The following is a 23,335-nucleotide window of genomic DNA, read 5'->3' on the forward strand; positions in this document are numbered from 1 at the left end:
TTAAAATTATGGTGGGTGTTGCTTTGAGGCCCCCCGCTGGCCCAGGATCAGGGCACTGAAAAGGCGGCTTAGTGCTCCCTTCTCTCCATCCCACTCTCCTCAGCTGCGGTGATGACCTAACTCCAAAATTGTGCCCTGGCTCGAAACTAGCTCAGAAACCCAACAAAAAAGAACTGCCAGATTTCAAACCTAACGCTGAATCCTTTACAACATGTTGCTATTCTGCTCGGGATGGTTTGCAGCACTACACCTGCAATACCTGCTGTTCAAGTGCCACTATTTCTTTCCTTTCTCAAATGTAACTATCTGTGGCACCCCACTATGGAGTAGGTTAACGATGACAGACTAGGGAAAACATGTTAGTGTAAAGCTCTCAGCTACTTCTTGTTGTAGACTGAAGCTCCCTCTGCTGAAGCAAATGAGTAAAACGGAAGTGAATTAGTCATAATAGTCAAGTTATTGGTCCCCGAGTCTCTCCTCAGTCCAATCAATGGAGTTGCACCAGTGTGAAAGGTAAGTGGTAGAATAATCAAGCCCATAATGATCTCCATGGTCAGAGAGAAATAATGGATCTATCCTCATAAAAATATACTACAGCAGGGGTTCTCAAACTGAGGGTTGTGACCCCGCAGGAGATTGCGAGGTTATTACGTGGGGGTCGTGAGCTGTCAGCCTCCATCCCCAAACCTAGCTTCACCTTCAGCATTTATAATTGTGTTAAATATAAACAAGTGTTTTTAATTTATAAGGGGGGGGGTCACACTCAGAGGCTTGCTGTATGAATGGGGTCACCAATACAAGAGTTTGAGAACCATTGTACTACAGGAGTCTATGGTCATTGTCCAAATCCTTGCATCATCACTGTTGTAAGAGGTGGTATTTTAGACCATTAGTGTAAAATGGCACACATCCTTTCTTCATACATGTAATGCCCTAGGATATCTCTGGTCATTTGTGAAATATCTATTCAAAGAGCCAGGTAGAAAATTACACATGAATTTCTATCATATGTTACGGAATATATTCAAAATATTTACACCACCAGCCTGCATTCTGCTCTTACTTATGAAACCTTATGGATTTAAATGAGGGCAATATTGAGCCTACAAAGTCTCCCTCTTAGCATTAGCTGATGTTAACATTTTGCAGCCTAAGCCATTTTCAATACCCTTAACTGGGGTTACTGAGATTAACGGTATTTCAGCTGAGAAATGTGATGATCTTCTGCAAATTGCAGGTGTTACCACCCTCTTCTATAGCCAGACATGAGCCTGACTGGGACACACACTGACACCTGACTGACATTTTTAATAGGGCGGCACGGTGAGTGAGATCATATCTTTTATTGGACAAACTGCTGGTCCAAGGAGACATTATTTCGAGCTACACAGAGCTCTTCTTCAGGTCCAATAAAAGTTATTTCCTCACCTAATATCCTGTGACTCATTCTGTAAACAACATTTTTAACAGGGAAGTATTCAAGATGCCGCTCAAGTTGTATTGTCAACCCTTTCTCTAAATCGTTCCCAACAAAATGGAAGACTAGAAACACTGCAAATTCAATATCACCTTTGGAGCTAAAGATCTCACAACCTCATCTTTCAGAGCAAAAGCCTTGTCACCCTCACTAAGAAAGAATAGAGAGGTAAACATTCCAGACAGGACAACTCTACTATAATGATCCTGTTCAGAAATGGCACAGCATTGCAGCAGCTGGTTATCTTGTATGACATTCTTTTGACCTGAAACCTAAAGTCTTAACATAAAAATTGAACCAAAAATGTATACCAAGGGACAGGAGATACCTCTGTCTCTGTTGCAATTTCCAACACCCCTTGTCTAATTATTTATGATATTTTGCTTGTGGGTTTAAGTTCTTCAGAGGAATTAAATCTCCAGAAAGATCTAACTTGAAAACAGATGTTTGTACTTCTATTTTCATTACATGCTGGTCTTTGATGAATAATGGATTATAAGATAGGAAATGTCATTTCTTTTATCAGACTTCAAGTACAGCCAGACTGGTTCAGATAGCACAAGCAACTTTCTAAAATCTGACGCATTTTCCATGGCTGCAACAATTATGGGAGCAATTCATATTGTTTTCATATAAAACTTCCCTTTTATTCTCAAAACATGAAACCCAGGCGTTTTAAGGTTTAAGTTGATCACATGCAGGGGTCAATAAGGGATTTCTTTTCCCCGGTGCACAGCATGGAACAAGGAGCTATATTAGTTGTGGGGGAAGTTTTGCCAGACAGTGTACTGACTAGGGCTGGAGGAAGGTTATTGCTTTGCAGAACTGATTGAATAATACGAAGAAGTATTCAACAAGCCAAATTTTAATTCACCGTGTTTGCACCCCTCTTGCATTCACGTTCTGGGAACAACCATGCAGTACAGTTTTGTTCCTGGGAAACAAATGTGTAGCCAAAATTCACTGAAGGTAAAAGAAGCAGTAGTAGACTACCAGACTTCAATGGAGCCAGGATTTTACCCCTTGTTTTCGCCCAATCCATTTGTCCAAAGCCCAACTGCTGCTGCTTTGCAGCAGATCATGAGCTCTGACCCCAGCCTATGGAATGATGATAGCCCCATTTTTCTAGTCACGATTTCTCAGGAAAAGGCCTAATTCATGTGGTCTGGAAAAGAAAAATTCCATATGCTGCTGCTGACCTAACTCCTAATGCCATAAGTTGTTTCCACCCTGTTCATGAGATCATCAAAGGCCCAGTGAGTTAATTAAATCCTATCCCCCCTTATTACAGTTACATTAATCCAATCAGAGAACAGAAACTACTATGTGACTGAGGTGAGCAGTCACACAGCAGCAACGAGTCCACACAGCAAAACAGTTCACGAGGAACTCATCTTTTTTTTTTTGAATGTTCTTTGAATCAACTCAAATAACCAAAACAAAAAACAAAAACAACAACAACAAAACCCCACCCACCTCTAAAGTCTGTTTGCAAACAATTTATGCAAAAATGAAATTCATCAGATAAACTGTTTATTACAAAATTAGTTGTGAGGTCTATGTAAGTCTGCTCTGGGATAACATCTTTTTACACATGGTTCAGCAAAAACTATTAATCATCTTCCTTCCAATAATACTCATAGGTTGTGCAATAAGAACGGCCATATAATAACATGAAGGAGAAAACTCTTTTTGATCCTAGATGGTGATAGTTAGTTTATGCCCTGATCAAGAGGGTTGAACTACTGAGAGACCAGAGAAGTTTATCTATTTAGTTTATCCAAGAGAAGGTTAAGACGTGACTTGATCACATTCATAAGAACCTAAGGAGGGAGACAAATTCTGATAGTAGATGGCTTCTTAATCTAATTGACAAAGGCATAACGAGATCCAACGGCTGGAAGCTGAAGCTAAACAAATTCAGACTAGAAATAAGGTACACATTTTTAACAGTGAAGGCAATTAATCACTGGAACAAGTTACCTAGGGATGTGGTGAATAAGTCTTTAAATCAAGATTGAATGTCTTCCTAAAAGATAAGCTCTAGCTCAACTAGACGTTATGCGCCTGATGCAAGAACCACTGAGTGAAAGTTTATGGGCTGCGTTATGCAGCAGGTCAGACCAGATGATCAGAATGGTTCCTTCTGGCCTTAAAATCTACGAATCTCAGATTTGTGTTATTTTATGTTAAGTAGTGTAATTGCAGGTGCTAATTCATATAACTGATCATTTTTTAAAGTTATTAAACTATTTGTTTCAACATTCTGGTATCAGTGAGTTCTACATGTTTTTATGTTGTATTAAAAAATAATGATGCACTGCACTAGAGTAACTAAAAAAGCCAAATATATTTGGAACTGTGTTTTATTTTCCCTCTCCCTCCCCCCTCAGTTTTTCTTTTGGTTTGTTCCACTGGGTTAAAAAAAAAAAACATATCACAGGCATCGAAAGAAGAAAATACCTAAGTCTGATCTGAGTAGAGGGGCTGTCAGTGCTGAATGATTTTTATACCAGTCGGTATGCCTCTCGAGAAATCCAATTCTGGTCAATCTATGCATCACGTCAGGTACCTATTCGGTGTTCAAATCATTCCTTGGCTGGGAGTCAGATGCTTGGGAGAGGGGCCAGGGTCCTGTGCAATAGAACTCATTAGAGGCTTTGACGGGGAGCCTGAATGAGATGGCAATCAAAGCCTTTGACTGACACTTACAAAGTGAGCTGCAGAAAACCCTGCCTCAGTGAGCAGCTGGGATTGAAACCAAATGCCTTTTTGCCTCCACCGTCTTGCAGTGTCTAATACAATAATACATTTTGTTCTATGATCAGCTTTCATCTTAAACCCAAATATGCAGAGTGAATACAATATATTAAAGCTGGTGTTAGCATAGTTGGGTGGTTCGCATTTATAAAATGTGGACGGGTGCTCTCTAAGTTCCCCCATGTCCCTGCAGCTCTGCCCATGCTTCTCTATCCTCATCTGCTCTGACGCCCCTTCCTAGTCCATTCCAGCACCATCACCAGCTCTGCCAATGCTCTTCAGTGCTGACTAGCACCCAGCCATTCCAGCCTTCAGCAAATTGACAATCAGATTGAATTAATAGATTGTAAAGCAGAAGGAACCATTCTGATCACCTAGTCTGACTGCCTGCATAATACAGACCATACAATTTCCACCAAGTAATTCCTGCATTGAGCCCATAACTTCTGATTGAGCTAGAGAATCTCTTTTAGAAAGAGTCCTAATCTTGATTTAAAAACAGAGAATCTACCATATCTCTAGCTAATTTGGTCTAATGATTAATTATCCTCACTGTAAAAAATCTGCATCTTATTTCTAGTCCGAATTTGTCCAGCTTCAGTTTCCAGCTACTCAATTTTATTATATCTTTGTCTGCAAGATTAAAGAGCCCAACAGTATCAGAAATCTTCCTCCCACTTTGGTACTTACTGACTGTGATCATGTCGCCTCAACCTTTATTGGGTAAACTAAATAATCTCTTTAGTCTCTCACTATAAGGCAGATTTTCTAGACGTAAAATTACTCTTGGAGCTCTTTTCTGAACCCTTTCCAATTTGTCAGTGTCCTTTTGAAAGAGTTGACACCAGAAGTGCACTCAGTATTCCACTAATGGTCTCGCCAATGCCAAGTGGTAATGCCACCTCCCTTCTCGTATGTAATATTCCCCTGCTTTTACATCCCAGGGTCACATTAACTGTCTTAGCCACCACATCATACTGTGAACTCCTATTCAGTTTGGTTATCAAGCATGCCCCTCTCAGTTGTTCATTGCCATCCTAGAAGTATTGTGACACTACACCCCATATTCTTCATAGAAATACTGTTATGATATGAATATGGCATAACTTATGTTTTATGCAAGAGGGGTCATGTATAGTTATGTTTTACTGAATATGATTATTCTATTAGCATACATGTATCATTTCTGTATCTAAAGTTAGGAATATTGACTATGTAACAATTACAACTGTTTTTACACTTGGGAAACACTCACCTGACAGTATGCAATCAGCCTGGATGAGCCATTAGGAAAGACAATGGGTCTTTGAAGATGCTGATCGCTTATCTTCCTGGAGTTCCTTCCTGTGGATGTTAAAGCAACCATGAGACAAGGTTTATTTGTAACACTGCAAGGTCATGTGATGATTTCACCTGGTACGGAGTACCACCTTGGACACTGCAGGTATTTCTCCACTGAAAACAAAGGATTCCCACTTTATGTAAATCCTATTTACGGCTGGGAAGTGAGGTAATCAAGGGTCTTCTCCACTGCCTCCCTGCCCAAAAAGGATGATTTAAGCCTTATTTTGAAGGATTAAATGGGACTTGATTGGTGCATAGCCCTCATACTATTCTGCACAGGAGCTGTATTCTACACATAGTGCAAAGAGTACAGTGCAAATAGTGCCCACCCCATATCATTAAAGGGATTTTCCCACTCTCAGTAAATGAGGTTCATAGGTGAAGGGGTTCTGCCTGGATCCCTGTTTGTTCTTGGAATCTCAGGTGTGTTGGAATAATAAGTGAATAACTAAAGCAGCCCTAATTCCAGTGACGCTCCCTTAGATGCTTAGGCTGCCACTGACTTAACTGCTGCTTGAGGCTGCCTTAATCTTAAAATTTAGATTTTCACTAGATCTCAGTTGAGATTGATTACATGGTCTTAACGTATTTTGTTGACAATTTTTTTTGTGCCATCGGAACCACACTGGCAAAAATGTAAGCTAATACAGGAGCCATGGGAGGAATATGACAGATGATAGGGCCATGCATGAGATTCAACCTTAGTTAGGCATGATCTATGCATATAATTTCCTTAAAATTTGAATGATTAATCCTTGCATTACCCATGCACAATCCTCACATTTTGCCAGTATGGAATACTGCAGCAGCAGCAGATTCACATGGCTATCATGTAGCCATGGTGTCATGAAGAATGGACTTCCATCTCAAGCAGCCATTTGCAAGTCTTCCTTCATCAAGAGTCAGCATGGGAGGATTTAGGCCTCTTAAGCCCCTCAAAATTGCATCTTCCAACATCATTCATGTCCGACCTCATGATCTCCTTCCATCAACCTCAGCTCTGTAAACCTTCTGTAGACGCATACCTTCTTCTGCACATTAGACATGACCCAACTATTGCAGCCATCTTGTTCTCAGCTGGTACAAGACTACAGCTTGCCAGGATCATCTAAGTATCTTCTCATTTGTGACAAAAATCAAACCAATGAATGTTAAGAATATGCCATAAATTTTGACATTGAAAACTGTTTAGTTTTCTGTCCTCAGCTGTTTTTAATGGCTATGTTTCTGTCCATATACAAGGTTGTCAACACCACTGCATTGAACACTCATATCTTAGTTCTCATACAGACATCCTCCCACCCAAACAGAGGCCTTTGAAGATATTGAAATGCCATTGACACAAGAATGAGCTGACATGTGACTTCTTCAGTTATAGAACCTCATGGTATCAATCGACTACCCAGATAGATAAAACTATTTACCCATTTGATGTCATTACCATCTACCTGCCAGTAGGTCATTCATTTCCATTTTACAGGAGGCATGCATAACTTTAGTTTTATCACCATTAATCTTAATCCCATAGTTTCTGAAATTTTTCACAGCTCTTCCAGCATTAGCCGTAGTTGGTCAGTAGTCTCTCCAAATAAGGCAATATCATCTGCATACTCAAGATCCTCTAAAGGTGTATATTTGAATTTTAGACCACCTACTTTGGCTTCTATCAGCTTTGACATCAGATAGTCTATTAGCACATTAAACAGCATATATGAGAAAACACATCCCTGGCATACTCCAGGTTCTACTGAAAACCAATCTATAATACAACCACTGAAACTCACACAACTAAATGTACCAAAGTAAAGATCCTCCATTAGGTACACTAAATCCTTAGGCAGTAACAGCAGCACTGATTGATGCACTGAGTCAAAAGCAGCTGCAAGTCTATAAACAAGAAAACTTCTTTGTGTCACTCTAGTCATTTTTCAATGACGTTCTGCAAGGCATCTATAGCACAGATTGTAGATTAATCTGTACAGAAGCCATCCTGGTTGTCTGTCATTTTGGAGTTCAGACAACACTTTAGTCATTTCAGTAGCATGACTGAAAACAACTTCCCAGACAGCAGCATTATTTCCCTATAATTTGATCAAGTTGATTACTACCCATTTAAAAAAAAAAAAAAAGCAATGATACAGCTCCTTTTCAGATCTTCTGGACTGTGACCAGTTTCCCAAACTTTTAATATGACTATGAAGCCAGTGAACTAAATCCAGATCTTCACTCTTTAGCAGTTTTGCTGAAAAGTTATCAAAATCAGGTGCTTTATCATTTCATAACTGACTACACGTATTCCTCTAATGTCACCGGCCTAGTTTCTGCTGGATTCATTTTGGATTAAATTGTAGTTTACATCTTGGTGGGGATCTGTCCATTAATTCACAACAATGCTCATGCCAACGCTTAAGTTGTGCATCAATATCCTGGCAGTATTTTCCATTTTTGTCCTCAATTGGTAGAAGTTGTGAGAATGGACATCCAATTAGGATATTCAAAGTCTCAAACACATATTTCTGGTCATGTCTTTCAGAGGCTTCCTCCATGTGCTCCGCCATACTATTCCACCACTGATTACAATCATTCCAACAGGCCTTCTTAATTGCTCGTTGAAGACATTTCTTTTTCTTTATTGCCCACTTCCTCCTCTCTTCATTAACTCATCGGTGGCCTTCCAATGCATCCATTCTATGCTGCGCCTCATTTATTTTCTTTCCCATAATTTGATGGGATCATCTGTAATCCAATGCTGCTTTTTCATGACCCTTAGTCCTAGTTAGTACAGGATAATGACCAGAAACAAATATTGGAATTGGATCAGATAATGCCAGCAAATTGATAAAATACAAGTCTCCTCTTCTATCTGTCTTCAGATTAGAGGTGATAATCAGGACTTTTTTTACCCTGTCTGTTACCCTCCAGTATATAAAGCAATAAAGCAGATTCTGGGATTGAATGATTACTTGAACCAAAATATGACATTTAATCTTTTTCAAAAGACCATGGTTTTGCAAGTATGTTGCAAAGATACAGAAATTATGGCTCATGCTCAGATCATGAGAATATGTCAAAGGAGGCATGTGACTATTTCTTTCCTAAAGAGATGTGAAAGTGCTATGCAGCATCTTATTTGGACTTCAAAGTGGACCTCATGCATGGGATCCTGGGTATGTCCAAGGTAACTTATCATTCAGGGTTATAGTGATAAAATCTAACATAAGTGTAATTAGCATTATGATCCAAGGATCCCAAAGCAGTTTAGAAAGGAGAATGAGGATCGTTATCATGATTTTATAGATGTGGAACCTGAGGCTCAAAGGGGTGAAGTGAATTGCCAAGGTTTTATGGCTAGTTAGTGAGAGAGCCAGGAAAAGAACCCAGAGCTGAGTGGGATCTGTACCTGTTGGCTCACACTGCAAGGCATTAATAGCTGATTGGTGGGACCGGTCTGATGGGATAATTGTTCACATGTGGGGGGAAATATCACAGCATGTCATGCTGACCAATATTGTCCCATTGTTTTCTTGTAATTCCCAGTCAGTCGGTCTGCATCCATCTGTCTTATACTTTGTAAGTTTTTGGGAAATGGGGCCATCTTTTGGTCTGTGTTTATACAGCACCTCACACAGTAAGTACTAGACACTATGGTAATACAACTAGTACTGTAATAACAATTAATGAACAAATGTTCAAGGTGAGATCTCTGACAGAGTGCCTACCATCTCAAGGAAAGCTTGATTTTTGCAGATGGAGTGTGGCTGGCTGAAATATTTATTTTGGTGTTATAAAAACCCTACATGCTGCTGCAGGAGTTTGTGTTCTTTAAAGGAGATGGGCTGAGGAAGTTGGATTTGCAACATGTGGAACCAAAACCAGGGGTAGATCAGATCCAAGTACAATTGTATCCCAATCAGTAATTTGGGGATTGATGAGATGGGCATTGGAAAATTTTTTAGGGCCCATCTCTGCTGATAGGGCTTCCATGATCTCTTATACATATAATAATGTGGTTTTATGGGTATTCCTTAGGCAGCACTACATGAAAAGTGGCTAATTATTATGATTACATGGTATTTTTAATACCAACAAAAAATGGGTGATGGCTTCATTTTAGAATCCTGTATTTGGCTGAAAGCCCCAGTCATTAAGTACTGGCTGAGTTAATAAATGATGAGATGTTTATGTCCTGCATACTTGCCAGGCTCAAGGGTGAATGCTGAGTGTGTCCCCCAAAACTGAGAGGTATATCCTTCTCACTACAAATATATAACCCCCAGTGACTCATCACAGTTTATCATAGCATACTCAGGTTTTAGGAAAAGCTAATAAAACAGAACAGGTTTTGCTTTGCTAGATATTTAAGACTGTACTGCAATAAGCAGCTCCTAATATCCTAACACCCAATATCTTATATGCATCCTGAAAGACCCAGATTCTATACAGCAAGGCAGGATTCCTAATTCTTAGGGGCTGGACTCGGACTCAGCACACCTGGGTTCAATTTCCAGCTATGCCCCTAGTTTTCTGGATGACCTCGGGCAAGCCCTTGCCCCTCGGTTTCCCTATTTGTAAAATGCTGCTGTCTTCCTTTGTCAAGCGCTTTGAGACGTATGGATGAAAAAAGGTGCAAGAGCTAGATGTTCCAGACTGCTCTGTGGGCAAACTGGAGGGTTTCATCACTGTTTGAAGACTTGAGGAATACGCTTGTAGCATACTAATTTGTAAGTCACTTATTGTAGATTCCCTTTCTCATCCTCCCAAAGCCTCTTTCTCTGGAGAAAATTTTGATTGCTTATAAGTACGTACGTACACATGGCAAAAAAGCTGTGTTTCCTGGACTTCATCTTTGTAACTATGCTGCACACCAAAGAGAGAGAAATTCTAGTGGGGGAGGGGGGAAAGAGGGCCTATAGAGTACTGTCCATTTAGCACCAAAATAAATACATAAAAAAACTGAATCATCCTTGGAAATAAGTAAGTGGATTTAAATTGCCAGAGAAAATGGTTAGAACTTCAGAACACGTTTCACAAACTTAGGCCTCAACTCAGCGAAGCATATAAGCAAGAGGTTAATTTGAGGTCAGTGGGATTTAAGCAGATGCCCAAGTTTAAATATATTGAGTCAGAGAAATGTGCCACTGAAAGGGACCTCAATAGGTCATCTACTCAAGTCCCCAGCACTGAGACAGGACTAAGAATTATCTAGACCATCCCTCACATGTTTGTCTAACCTGTTCTTAAAAAACTCCAGTGATAGAGAAGCCACAACCTCCCTAAGTAATTTGTTCCAGTGCTTATCCATCCTTACTGTGAAGAAGTTTTTCCTAATGTCTAACCTAGCTCTCCTTTGCTGCAATTTAAGCCCATTGCTTCTTGTCCTGCTGTCAGTGGTTAAGAAGAACAATTTATCATCTTCCTCTTTATAACGACCTTTTATTTATTTGAAAACGTATGTCGCCCTCAGTCTTTTCTTTTCCAGACCCCAATTTTTTCAAAAGATTTTTCAATCTTTCAATCATTTTTGTTGCTCTCCTCTGGACTTTCTCTGGTTTGCCCACATCTTACTTGAAATGTGGTGTCCAGAACTGGACACGATACTCCAGTTGAGGCCTTATCAGTGTACAGAGTAGAGTAGTTTTGCTGACAACGCTCCTGCTAATACATCCCAGAATTGTGTTTTCTTTTTTTTCTTCTTTTTTTTTTTTACAACAATATTTCATTATTGACTCCTATTTACTTTGTAATCCACTATAACCCTCGAATCCTTTTCTACAGTACTCCGTCCTAGGCAGTCATTTCCCATTTTGTATTTGTGCAATTGATTATACCTCCCTAAGTGTAGTACTTTGCATTTCCCTTATTGAATTTCATTCTACTTATTTCAGACCATTTCTTCAGTTCGTCAAGATCGTTTTGAATTCTAATCCTGTCCTCCAAAGCACTTGTAACCCCCCGCAAACTGTATAAGTGTACTCTCCATGCCATTATCCAAATAATTTATGAAGATATTGAACATAACCGGACCCAGGATAAATCCCTGCGAGACCCCACTCATTATGCCTTTCCAGCTTGACCATGAACCATTGACAACTACTCTCTGAGTGCGGTTTTCCAACCAATAGTGCACCCACCGCATAGTGGACTATATTTCTCTAGTTTGCTTCTGAGAAGAATATACGCGTAAGTGCTTTGCTGAATGGAGATGGGTTGCTGAATTGGAGCCTGAGAAAATAGTTGGAGAAGTTGATAAACACTTGAACACCATGAAGCTCACCTTATATTTTTTTTATTGAGATTAGATAGATAGATAGATAGATAGATAGATAGATAGATAGATAGATTTGATTAGATTAGATTAGATTAATTTTGGGGGAGGGGCACAAGAGGGGTGGCTTCCAACAATTTCCCATAGAAATCTTGTGATTAGGAGAGCAGCATTGTCACTAATATACAATAATACCTGCTCTAAAGTTTTCTCAGCATTAAATAAGGGCCTTTTATTTTGCCTCTAAGGAGGTAACAGGATTTGGAGGTGCATCTCTGAGCTTCAGGCTTCACACAATTACAGTCAGTCTAACCAACAGTAATTTATTAGGACTGATAAGTGTTTAGCCTTAACTCCACTAGAGGACACTGTTGTTAAACATATGTGGGGATTTGTAAGAAGAATGTAATACACAAAGAACTGTCCATTAGCTGGAAAGCAAACAGACCTGTAATCTCCTGATGTAAGCCTCTGTCTCACCCTGCCTATAAACCTAGATAGACTCTTCCTGAAATGAACAAACACTTCTTCCTTTTATCAAAAAGCACAAGGAAAAAGCAGAGGGATTGTATTAAGGATCAGCCTTACGTAGTGAGGGCATAGTGGTTGGTATTCTACAAAGATATTAGAAAGACACTGTCCCCTTCCACAAGGATTTACAGAAAATACAAACGCAGTCAACTGCAATTTAAGGGAAAAAATCAGGTCTATAATAGTTGGGGAAAAATCCAGGTATGTTAAGATGATTTATTGGCAGATCCTACAAACCTTACTTATACTAATATTCCCCCAACAGGAATACTATGCAGCACAATCTTCGTGGAATTTGACATATCAGATCTTTTTTATCACAAATCTCCATGTATTTTTCACTCCATGCATCCAATGAAGTGGGTTTTAGCCCACGAAAGCTTATGCCCAAATAAATTTGTTAGTCTCTAAGGTGCCAAAAGGACTCCTCGTTGATTTTGCTAATACAGACTAACACGGCTACCACGCAAACAAATCTCTATGAGTCTATGGTACAAGGCATAATAGAAAACAATTTTCTGTTATAAACACATTGAAGAAGTCAAGCTGTTGCACAACACAAAAACATGATTAATATGCAATAAAGGCAGAATTTTAAATACCCTAATTAAAATTCATTAAATGACTAAGAATTTTATGATGGAATGGTCTTCCCAGACACAAGAGTGTAGGGACGCCATTCATCTATTAACATGTAAAATATTGCCCTCTACTGGACATACTTGGCAGACCAGTTTAGGTAATAGGGCTGGTGGAAAACTTACTATTTTCAATGGAAAATTGGGGCTTTCAATAAACAGATTTTTTTTGCAAAAAGTGTTTGTTTGCCACAGAAAATTTTGACTTTTCATCAAAAAACCAAAACGGAAAACCAAAAAAGGTTTCACCAAAAGCTGAAAACTTTTGAGTTTTGAATAAAAATGTTCAGTTTTCTAATTTCAACAAAATGATGTTTTTCTTCACTTTCATTGACATTTTCTGCAGTTAAAAAGCCCATGTTCCAAGCTGCTGTAGTTTACATGTTCCCTCTAAAGGTAAAGCTGTTCTTTCAGCTCTCTGATTAGACATGTGTGGGGTTTGTTTAGCACTAAATTTGTCCCCAAGTTCTATATCCATTGAATTGTGTATGTAATTAACAAACAACCATGGAAGCTTAACTGAGAAGAGTAGTTCAGTCAATAGTTATCATGCAGCACACTCAAGCAGATAAGGTCTACGGTTCCCAGGACCAGTGTTTAGATGGCAGTTATGTAAAGTGCCCAGTGGCTCAACTGGGTTGGGTTGGGTAGTGCTGGATCAGCGACCCAATGCTTTTCCTTCTAGTGGCCATCTGAAGCTCCAGAATCTAACCTTTTTGTTTTGTTTTACTTTTAAGTTGCCAGCTTTTATGGTTACTCCCTCTCAAAAAAACAAACCAAACCAAAACCACTTCAAAATATGAAGCAAAGGTAAACCAGTTCTAGAGAGATGGGTCAACTGCTCTGTTTATCACCATGGGGTTTTTAACTCTGAAGCCTAAAAACAACAGTTTAGATGTCAGCCCTTTTAAAAAGAACAGGAGTACTTGTGGCACCTTAGAGACTAACAAATTTATTAGAGCATAAGCTTTCGTGGACTACAGCCCACTTCTTCGGATGCTGCATCCGAAGAAGTGGGCTGTAGTCCACGAAAGCTTATGCTCTAATAAATTTGTTAGTCTCTAAGGTGCCACAAGTACTCCTGTTCTTTTTGCGGATACAGACTAACACGGCTGCTACTCTGAAACCAGCCCTTTTAAGTATTTCAGGGCTGATCAAATCATGCAGGACAGAAGAGGGGTGATCTTATCAGGAAGTTATACTCAGTCTACTATGAGGAGTGACGCTCAGTTTTTCTAATTTGACACTTTATGGTGCCTCTGTTCCAGGTAGAGGCAATAGCCTGCATGGTTTGTAGGCAGGTTCATGAAAGCCTGGGCAGTAATAAACTACTGTTGACTGGACTGACAAATTCAGAATCCTGTCATTCTCCAATTCACAGGACTTGTAATGCCATATGGTGAGAATTACCAGCAATCCCTTTACAGTCACTGAAGAACTTTCACAGCTGAGAAATCTTTACAAATTGGCTCAGAAAAACTGATAAAATAATCTGTGCCATGGAGCTCAACAGATGATGAGATCACTCCCTCTGTTAAACAGCTTTTTCTCCTCTTTGATTCAAGATATTGCTCCTTGGTCAGACCACAGTCTCAATCCAGTCAACAATAAGCATTTCAATTAGCAAAATAAAATGCTACGCGTTAATCTATATGTATTTGCAACTGGAAATTATGCTTGGCCTGAAGAAGAGCTCTGTGTAGCCTGAAGGTTTGTCCCTTTCACCAACAGGAGTTGGTCCAATAAAAGATATTATTACCTCACCCAGCTTGGCAAGAGACACATTTTAGAGGGGCTGCTGTTAACCTTAAGTAACACCACTAGAGGGCAATAGAGACATGTTATTTGAATGCTTTGTTGGCAAGGGTATAAAATGGAGTACTGATGCATGTTTCAGCCAAATCCCTGGTACCGACAATCAGCAGGGCGATACCTGCACTGGGTAGCCATCATTTAGAGCTGAAGCTGAACAAAGGTTTGATATGAAAATAAAGCTTTCAAAGGAAGAATCGCCTCTTCCTAGAACACATTGTAGAAGGGGCAATGGGAGAGGACCAGGATGATGCAGGTAATGGTACTGAATGTGTGCTAGGATCCTGTCTCCTGGATGGGATCAGAAAAAGCACCATGCAGCCAAATTAGGCTATGGAGTATAATCTTATACAGGATGCCAGACAGACTGTTCTCTAGCTCTTCAGGGCAGGAACCGTCTACTACAGCGTACTGCATGTAGCACATCAGGGCCTTGATCTTGGTTAGTCCATAGACACTGCTGTAATAAACAAACAACATGATCTTTTGGCCTTAAAAAAAAAATCTATGAATCCTGATGAGATGTGCATCTACTTGTAATTAATCCTTCCATAATATTCTCCGTGTCTCTTTATTTACATTTTTGCTTCAAGGTCTGAACACCCCGGTATAGGGGCATGTTCTATCAGGAGGAAAGATAAGACCCTCCCCAATCAGCCAGTAATCTGAGAGCTGCCACGCAGGTATAAAGACTGACTCAGGGCACCAAGGAATCCTAGGTATTGTTTGACTGGTGCCATTATGATGCACTCATCCACCTACATGTACTCTCTCCATCCTCAAGCAACGTACACCAGTTGTGTGCTAGGATCACCAAACCTGTCTGTCTAGCAGTTTGTATGAAGTTGGACAAAGACCTGTAATAATTACCCCCCATTTTTCACTGGAATAAAAATTCAGATTTACTTTGGTTCTGTCCATGCCCTTTTGCTGTCTGCTTTCTGCGCAGGTTCTAGCCAATGGAGTTTGGTGGCAAGAATTTTTGCAGGAACACCACACTTTAACAAACTATTACAGAACATTCATGGGAGCGTTAAATATGTAACTGCAAGATTCTACAAGTTACACTCACTCATGCAACAAAACAGATACCATATATTGGGGGGGGAGGGAAGGAGGGATAGCTCAGTGGTTTGAGCATTAGCCTGCTAAACCCAGGGTTGTGAGTTCAATCCTTGAGGGGGCCATTTAGGGATCTGGGGCAAAATTAATGCTTGGTCTTGCTAGTGAAGGCAGGGGAGGGGTGGGGGCTGGACTCGACTCAATGACCTTTCAAGGTCCCTTCCCGCTCTAGAAGATAGGATATAACCTGTATGTCCAGTGAAAATTAACACAGCTGAAAATTTACAATATTGAATATAGCAAACTGTATTTTGAGGGCTTGAAATGAAGGTCAGTATTCTTGAAGGCATTAGGATTATTTTGCATTATGCCTCATGCACAAATCAGGCCAAAAGCCAACATAGGCAGCCTCAAGAGAATCATCCCAGTGTAGGGCTTCCTTTGGTGGCAGAGAACTGGCATAGTGGCTTCTACGTCATATCCTTCCCTTCAGGGGCTAAGATGGCTCCCCCTACACACCAGCGATCCTCACTTGTTATAACAGCTCCTTGGAGCTGGTGTAATTTCAACCAGCCCTCAGGCTGAACTAACTTGCACCAGGGGACCAGCCCCTACGTAACTGGCCCACAAGTGGAGGAGTATAAGATGGCTTAAAGCCAGATTCACAGCCTTTCACTTCTAAAGGATGCTGTGGGCTACTTGGCTGCACCACAGATCAAGCCTACAGATCTAAAGCCAAGTTTGGACAAGTCTTCCTCTCCTTCATGCTATTCAGTTAAGCTCTTATTAAACTCTGTTGTTCTTTTTCTATCACAGAATGCTGCTCCCCACACGATACCCCTTCTCCAGCAGCATATCAAGTGTCAACGTACCCAACCAATGAATGAAACTCAGATTTAGAAGCATTGCCTAATCACAGCAAACTCTCATTGGCTTATAACACGCAAAGCTTTGTTTCTGGGCACTCTTTCCTAGTCAAAATGATACCCTTTGAGGAGTTGGTACGAGCAGTCTGGAGGTAGCTTAAATATTCAACCCACCGTGAAACCCAGTAATGCTTTGAAGTGTCAAAATATATCAAGTCCAGTATGACCCATTTTTAGAACAAGAAAACATAAGCTAGTTATTAAACCTTATACAAAAAAATTAGCAGATAGGTATGGAGAGCTGCAAACATAGCATGCCAAGCTGCAATCATATTCGATTTCACAAGTTAAGTAGCATTAGCTCTGGTCAGTATTTGACTGGGTTCCCAGGGACAAGGACAAGTGATGTTGGTGACATCTTCCCTGAGGCTATATTGAACAATTTTCCTCATATGGTGCTGTGTGCTGGAGGCAGTGTCTTTTCAAAGAGATGGAAAGCTGACAATCTGTGACAAGCTCCCATATCACTTTCCAGAGGAAAACAGGTAATTAGCCCCATTGTCCCATTCTAGATAATTACAAGCTGCCTAATTCCCCCCTGTGGTTTCGTTTGGACATGCTATTCGCCACTTCCTGTCCTACACAGTTATGTAGAGTTGCTACACTAACAGATGTTGTGTTTCTTCCCAGAAGTGGCTGCTTTTCAGTGGTGGACAAAACAAACCTAGGATAGATGGATGCACTTTGCCAAGTGCTTTGGGATCCTTTACTACTGTATAAACATAATATATTTATCTAAAAATCTATAGTACAGTAGGCACTGGTGCAACAGTACATGAGAAAAAAGCCCCTTCAAATGGACAGTTCCAGTCAAAAAAATCAGAATACGCATCACATCATCAGTACATGCACATTTTACATAAGCATGTGTCTTGCAGGTTGTGTGTGCAGGGGGAAATTAGGCAGCTGTATGCATGTGTGCCAGGCACGTGATTCATAAGAGGGCTGTGATGTAGCACAGAACAGCAGACAGGCAGTGCACGCAAGATACACACATGTTCTGGTCTACAGACACAGAGGGCATAAAGTTTCCAAGAGCACTAAAAATACACCCAAGAGAGACAGATGTCCAAAGCTTGCACTATAGGTATCTTTGTTCCTGGGTGATTTGAGGAGAGCCGTAAAGCTGCTTCTAATAAGGGAATATATTTCTGGAGATTGAGTGGAGTCCTTTGCCCTTTTGAACCCGCTGTCTCAGTTCCTATAAATTGTTTCTCCATCACAGCTGAAACCTTTTGGCTCCAGCTGCTTAACCAACTTGCAATTTACGAGGCTTTCCAACCACTTTGGACAAAGAATATTTTTTTAAAAGGAGGCTGCACTTCCCTGTGAACTGTGAGCCACCGAAGTGTACTCTGTGTATATGTAAGAACATAAATAATATATAGAATTACATACACCTAACTGGACAGAAGGCTGTAATTCCTCGGAGAGCTTCTATGGCCATCATAAAACACAACAGCAAAGCTATCTGTCTAATCTGAGCAATAGGATTTTCAGTGGTACTGTTTCAAATCCCTTAGATGCAATATGTTACTGTCTGTATAGTATGTAATTATTGATAATATGCAAAGTGATAATGGAGAGCCAAGTTTGCTCTGTTACCATGTGTTACTTCCCTTCCCCCCTCTCTTGCCTGTAATGTCTTTCTCATTCCACACTCCTGTTCAAGAGACCATGGATTTCCAGGAAACTTTCCAGCAGACACAGACACAGTGTAGATAATTAATCCTGAGTCAAGACAAGAACCTCAGTTCCTAATTTCCTTTGATTTGAAAGGCATTTTGATTTAAAAAATCCCTGCATCTGAAGTCATCCCTACTATTTTGGCTCCGGGTTGGATCCCCTGGAGTCTGAATTCTCACAAAATCAGCTGTGACTGATTCTTAAACTCATGGGGCTGGAGGTAACATTTTGCCCTGGGAACTAGTGTGCTGATGGGCATGATGAGTCCAAGGTAACATAGCACGCTGGTCCTGTGTACCCATTCCCCCAAAAAACCTTTTGGATTTGAGGGTGCTGCATTGCAGCCTGTTACGGAGAATCTGTTCAGACACATGGTGCGCACTGCATATAATATTTGTCAGATTCAGAGATAAAAGGATTGAATTCATGTTGACTTTTTGTTTGCCTGAAATCTTATCTTAGATGAGTGACAAATAAAGCAATAAGCACATATTAAATATTCCTTTGAGAACCTGCCTGGGCTGATGCTTACCTGAGAATATCACCACTGAGAAGCCAGCAAGCCCTCAAGGCACATTTCTATTATAGTTCTGTAACTATTGCATATGGAAATCCCAACATCTTCCTCAAAGCACCCAGCACCAGCTACAGACAAAGGGGCAGAGGGTAAGTTAGGCCCCCAGTAAGGGCTATTCTATGGCAGCCTGCCCAGCACCTTCCCATGTGCCCTCTTTGGACAGCTCGATGACACTTACCTCTAAAACCTGCCCTCTGGAGTCCAAACTCTCTGTGCACATAGTTCAACAAAGTCAATGGTGTTGGGCCGCCATGGTCAAAGGTACTGGTTAGCTCGTTTTCTCCATTTGCTCTGTTACTATTAGTTGTTGTTCCCCTTTATCCTGCCCCTTCTCCTGTCACTGCTGCTCGTCAGCCTCCTTATCCCTGTTCATTACATCTCTTACCTTCCATCTCTTTATCTCTATTCCATCTATTCCCATTTCTACATCAATTCCTTTCCCCCTCCCTTATTTCCTCCACTTCAACCACAACTATCCCCCACAAACCTCCTGAAACTAAAGATTTTATAGTGTAAAGAAAATGGGGAAAGACGAATAAAGCTGTTCACCAGAACAGGGAACCCAAAGCCTTGTGCCCTCAGCCATCCTGAACACTGTGCTTGTACGATGCATCTCTTTCACCTTCCCCTCATCAGTCTTGGTCAGTTTATGACAGAGGTGGCCAAACCACGGCTCGTGAGCCACATGCGGTTCTTTTACAGCCATAGTTAAAGTGCAGCTTGCAAAGCCCCCCATACTCCCGCACATTCTCTGCCTACCAGACTCTTTGGGGGAGCTCAAGGCTTCTGCCCTGCGGTGAGGTGGTTGGACTAGAGGCTTCTGTCCAGCAGGCAGCGGGGGGGAGAGATGGGGTCTTGAGGCTTCAGCCCCACAGGAGGCACCTGCTGGGGCTAGGAGCTTCAGTGGGAGCAGGGCTGAAGCCCCGAGCCCTGGCAGGCGCACCCTGGCTCTTGAACTTCTGAAGATTGTTGTATGCGGCTCAGAGGATCAGTAAATTTGGCCACCCGTGGTTTATGCTGTTAGCTTTTTGGGACCGGAACTAGGTCTTCTTTTGCATTTGGTCTTGGCTCATTTTGGGGACAACTGCAGTCAATCGTAATGGTTGCTATTATCATCATCATCCCCTCTATCATCGCTAGGATCATAAGGTGATAGATTCCACTACAACAGGAGACCTGTCTTCCACTCACAGTCACACACCAAGTTTCTGTTCATGCCTTTCTGCATGAAGACAATATCTCCTCCCAATATCAATGGCTGCTCCATGTGCCTCAGGATCAGATGACAAAAGTTAATAGGTAGAAGAGATATTCTTTATGTCAGTGGTTCTCAAAGTTCCTTGCACCGTGACCCCCTTCTGACAACAAAAATTACTACATGACCCCAGGAGGGGGGACCAAAGACCAAGCCCACCCTTGCCCTGCCACCTTGGATGGGGGGCCAAAGCTGAAGCTCAAGGGCTTCTGCCCTGGATGGGGGGCATGTAACCTTAGCCCTGGGTGGTGGGGCTTGGGCTTGAGACTTGCTAGGGTCCAGGGCCAACACCAGCCTTGGTGACCCCATTAAAATGGGATTGCAACCCACTTTGGGGTCCTGGCCCACAGTTTGACAACCCCTGCTTTATGCTATGTATGACTAACAAACTGTCACACAAATTATAGGGGTAAACAACATCGAAAAATGACATGAAGGGGATGTGTAGTGCTAGCTGGGATACACGTCAGAAGAGCTAACAATACTCACGCTTCAGGCACAAGACGCTCACAAATTGGGGTCAGAAAAAAAAAACCATTCACAGCGGTATAGTATAATTAGGAGTGTAATGAGGGCTCTTCATGGCCTCTCTCTAGGACAGTTATTCTCCAACTTTCCTTTCTGTGGCCTATTTGGTAAGAGAAAGACAAAGCCAACTCTCTCCCAAAACCACAATCTCCAAGTACTTGGTTCTCAAAATATATCATTCTGCAGAGGACCAGTGTGGACCAAGAGTGGTTCCCAGGCCAGTTTGAGAACCACAGCTCTGGAGCAGCAGTTATTGACCATCATCAGAGTCAGGTTTCTGGATTAGATGGACCGCTTGGCCTGTTCCTGCATAGCAGTTCTCATGACTTATGACTATACTCTAGGCAGCAGTGAAGAGGTTAAAGAATTTAACTGACAGAGTTTACGTCACGCCACTGATCAGTCGGGTGAGGTAAAAGTCACCCTTTAAACATAAAGATAGAGAGAAGTCCCGATAAGAGAGCAGATGAGAGTTGTCTCCAGTGACAATAAAGACCTTTATTATTGTTAATTATTATTATTATTATTAAGCTGCACATTGCCAGAACAAGGCTTGTAGTTTCCTTTGCTATGTGAACAATACCTGACGGGCGTGTGAACAGAACTGAAAGAGCTCCAATTCTGCCCCCTCTGGCAGTGTGGCACACTCTGCATGCGTGTCGAGTCTGGAGCCCTCCCCAGGCACATGTCAGCTCTAGTAACCAGATTTGTCTTTTCCAGTCGCACTGTTTGGCTTTCTGTGAATTTGTCCTTTTGGTTCTCCTTGGGCTTCTCTGGATATCATGGTGAAAGGAGACAACACACATTTTTAAACAAGCTAGCAGAATAATAATAAAAACATATGTCTGTGATTGGATTTGCCTCTGTAGCATCTCCGTGTGGCCGACTGGGACACAATTCACTCAGCCACATGGTCTTCATTGGTAGGTCTTTGTCTCTTGTGAGGGCTGGGGTAATGATGCGCTAGCCCTCGGCCAAGGCAGCCTTCAGTCCTGCCCCTTACAGGTTGTTAAAGTCCAAAAGAAATCAAGAAAATGAACCCCTGGCAAAACCCCATCCTTCTAGTCAGGGCTTTTTTTTGACCACCCAGTATGTTGGCGAGTCTCCCAGCATCTGAGGATCCCTTCTGGCAGGAGGCTCATCTGACCAGCAATCTAGCTCAGACTCTGGACTGCAACCAGGCTTCTCACACATCAAGGAGTGGAACTCTGCTGTCTTTCCTGGTCAGTCCTGAACTGGGCTAGGTCACCTCCTTTCAGTGCCTCTCTCCATGCCTGACATCTGTTGGAGGTGTCCTGTGGTGGGGCCAGTTAAGTCCGCAGACTCTCATTGACCCTCCGCTTGCCAGCATGGGGCCTGTCTGCCCCATCACAATGCCCCTCTTACAGAGGGCCCTGAACCAAAACCTCAGATTGAAACACGACTACATTTTGGGGCTGTTGAGATACGGATCCAGATCTGCATCAGTTCTAATGCCTGTTACGCCTAAAAGTAGTCAGTCAGTCTCTCCTTTCTGCTGCTCCTTCAGTATTTTCCTTTGCTGCCCTGGTATTGTCTCCACTCTTCCTTGACATTCTATCTAAGGTGCTTACATGGCCCGCACTGCCATAGCATTTGTGCACCTCACAATCTTTAATGTATTTATCCTCAAAACAACACCTCTGTGAGGTAGGGAAGTGCTATTATCCCCACTGTACAGATTGGGAACTGAGGCACAGAGAGACAAAGCGACTTACTACCATCACACATGATGTCTCTGGTGCAGTAGGAATTGAACCAGGGTCTCCCAGGGACCAGACTAACGCTCTAACTAATGGGCCATTCTTCCTCCTGGACTCTCAGCTCCCTATTTTACACCATTTGATGCCACTCCCTCGTTAGAACTATCAGGAAGCGGATAACCCTTCTGCCAGGTGGTTAATTGCAGCAATAAGGGCCCAGGTTCAATATATCTTGAGTCCCTCTTAAATAAATAAACTGGCTTGAAACCCCACCCAGAAACCTGGGAAACAAAATGCACCATCCCTTAACTGCCCGAAGTTCCCCACTCACAGGCTCTCAGATGGGAATCTGTATTAGGGGAAAGGAGACAGTCATAAACAAGGGAAAACTCACTATCAGAATCAATATGCAAATGAGTAAAATGCCCCCCCTTCTCCAGTAACTTTGGCCGTTCTCAGCCTAATTCCCTTCCCACATGCTAATAAGAATGTGCCACATGTAATAGTCCCTCAGCCTCACCACCTCACTCATCCAGTACACGCCGCTCATGGTTTGGATCAGTGAGTAGCAGCAGTCCAAGTGTCTCTTTGTAGGTCTATCTCCAGTCCCAAGGAAGCTATTTGCCCTGGCCCAGGTGGAGGCGCCTCCATCTGACCCAGCTTTATTAAAAGTGCTGGGTAGGTGGGACCTCACCAGAGTCCAGTCAGCTCTACTACTGTCCTCTGCACCATTTCTCACAGCAAAGTCCTCAG

The sequence above is a fragment of the Malaclemys terrapin genome, chromosome 8 (assembly GCF_027887155.1).
Source record: "Malaclemys terrapin pileata isolate rMalTer1 chromosome 8, rMalTer1.hap1, whole genome shotgun sequence".
NCBI classification, from domain to species: domain Eukaryota; kingdom Metazoa; phylum Chordata; order Testudines; family Emydidae; genus Malaclemys; species Malaclemys terrapin.